The 2,314-nt window shown below is 53.2% G+C and overlaps 1 long non-coding RNA gene across 1 annotated transcript; it reads left to right on the plus strand.

Moving 5' to 3' along the window:
- The first annotated feature begins 423 nt into the window (after positions 1-423).
- Positions 424-1,611, plus strand: LOC148050638 (uncharacterized). The gene is made up of 3 exons (XR_015700878.1): positions 424-560; positions 697-801; positions 1,490-1,611. It is a non-coding gene; the product is annotated as an uncharacterized LOC148050638 (long non-coding RNA).
- Positions 1,612-2,314: the final 703 nt, after the last annotated feature.

Below are 2,314 nucleotides of genomic sequence, written 5' to 3' on the forward strand. Positions count from 1 at the left end.
GGTAGAGGTGAGTGGAAATAGCCTTACCCTTCCTGTATGTTTTTACATCTAACAAAGCAGCAGCTGTTGTGTCCTGTAAGCAGAAACTTTGACATGTTATCAAGTTCTTCAATTTGCAGTAGCGTTATGTCAGCAGCTGAAAGAAGCTTTGACTTAAGCATATGGAGAGGGAAAAAAAAAACAAAAAACAAACGAAATTCAGGAGGAAAAAAATGGGGGAGAGTGACTATTTTGCAATAACTTCATTTATTTCTTCTGTGTTGTGTTTTTCTTAAGGTCCAGGTCTCCCTGTAGTGCTTCATCTTACTCTAGAAGTTCCAAGTGAAGATCCAGTTCTTCCCACCCTCACTCTTGCTCTCGGTCATTGAGTCGTGCCCATTCCCCTTCCTACTCGCGATCTCCACCATAGCCACGAAGAGGCAAAGGGGAGAGTCGTAACTATGGCTCTAGGTCAAGGTCGCATGGTTATCCCCGTTCAAGGTCAAGGTCACCCCCATGCAGAAGATACCATCCACAGTCAAGGCCTCCAGTATGCAGAGGCCAGTCTCCCACTGACAAAGGTACATCCATTCGGCTGCTCCAAACCAGGCCTTGGTTTTGCTGTGCAAAAAGGAGAGGGCTAAACAAGATTAATTCCCTCTCTTTGTCTTTAAGAATATCGTTAATTCCTTTCATAGCCCTTCTGTTTCCTCCCAGTCCTGTGTTCAAGAGCTGTCCCGTGGAAAGTTCAGCTGCTTTTCAGGAGAAGGCTGTCTAGAAATGAAATGAGGTTCTGCAGCTCCTGTGCAGTCCTGCCAACAGGTATTTTCATGGTTAGCTTTCCGCATGGCAGTAGCACGTGCTCAGCTCCGCAGGGCTATTTCTGCAAGCGGAGCTGAGCACGTGCTGTGAAGATGTGGGCCTCTTGGCATGCTTACACCAGAGTCACAAAGCTGACTTGGAGAGAAAACCATGGAGAGCTCTGTGCCAGACGGTTTCCTGAGCCAGATTTGTAAAAAGGTAGCATGGAGAGTGTGGGAAAGGAACGAAGATTAGTGAGGAGGATTGTAGACACCTGAAAGAGAGCCGGGAGCGATGGCCAGCGGTCACCTCTGCTCCTTCCTCAGAGAGCGTCCCTGGGCTGCAGGGGTCGGGGTCGGTCCCTCTGGGGCAGAAGGCTTTGGGCAGGACAAAGGGCTGAGGCAGCCGGGGTGCTGGGGAGGCCTGGGGGCCGCACAGTGGGAGCCACAGGGCCGGCAGCTCCATGGTGCCTTCTGTCTGTTGAATGCTAAGGACTCTCGGGGGTTGCTGGCTCTGGCCATTTCTGTTTAGGGGTCTCCCAGGAGGGAATGTGGGGGCTCCCCGTGTTCTGCCCGGCCACAACAGCCCCCCCAGCTCCTCGTGGGGAGGGAAAGGCTTAACAAAAGAGACACCCCTTAAGTTGTTTGGGTTTTTTTTGTTTGTTTGTTTGTTTTTAAGGACGGTAAACCAAAACTCTTGTTTTCAACAGGAAAAAGACTGAAAGGCCCCTTACAGGTGGTGTGAAAAGCTCAGCTGGAGCTGAGCTGGACCTCCCAGCAAGTGCAGAGGACGTCTAGCTCCAGCCAGACTTTGCTACATTCCCCTCCCCTCCAAGTTCATCTTCCCAGCATGACGAAGGCAGGGACCTGCGTCTGCTGGCCCCTTCTGAGGTGCGTCCTCCTGAAGAGCCTGCAATGTACGAGCCCGTAACAATTAATGGCTGAGACAGTGGGAAGGAAAAGATGTGTTCCTTGCCTTTCCTCTGCTCGCGGTTGGGACAAGGGAAGGGAGCAGGCCTCCTGTCCTGCAGCTTGTCACGCCAGTAAGACACTCTTTACTTCTCAGGAGCCCCAGCGGGAGGGGGAGATGCTTAAGGGATGGCTTTGGAAAAGGAGCGAAGAAGCAGATGGCAGGCTGCCTTACCCTTCCTGCGCAGGGTCTGCCGGCCCTGCTTTTACAGTCTTGTCTCCTCCAAGGTTAGTTTGGGTTCCCATAGAGTACCTGCGAGCTCTGGTATTGTAAGCACCCAGTTCCGTCTTTGGGAACGCAGCAGGGCCTGGAATCTCTAAGACTGGGGAGCTGATGGGTAAAAATGGCAGGTGTTTCTTTTTACCCATTCCCCCTGTGGGCTGCACCAGTCCAGCTAGCTGGACAAAGCAGCGGCGTGAGAAGAATTGAGCCCTTTGAGGGATCGTGCAAAGGACGCAGGCCAGACGGCGCGAGCGAGGCTGGGAAGTGGGGTGCTGGTGCTGGTGCCGGGGCCGGAGCCGGGGCAGCGCTGCTCGGCCAGCCCCTGCCTCCTCCCAGCGCCACT

This window comes from Nipponia nippon, unplaced genomic scaffold (genome assembly GCF_047370975.1).
Source record: "Nipponia nippon isolate SJK-2023a ecotype South Korea unplaced genomic scaffold, ASM4737097v1 scaffold_77, whole genome shotgun sequence".
NCBI classification, from domain to species: Eukaryota; Metazoa; Chordata; class Aves; order Pelecaniformes; family Threskiornithidae; genus Nipponia; species Nipponia nippon.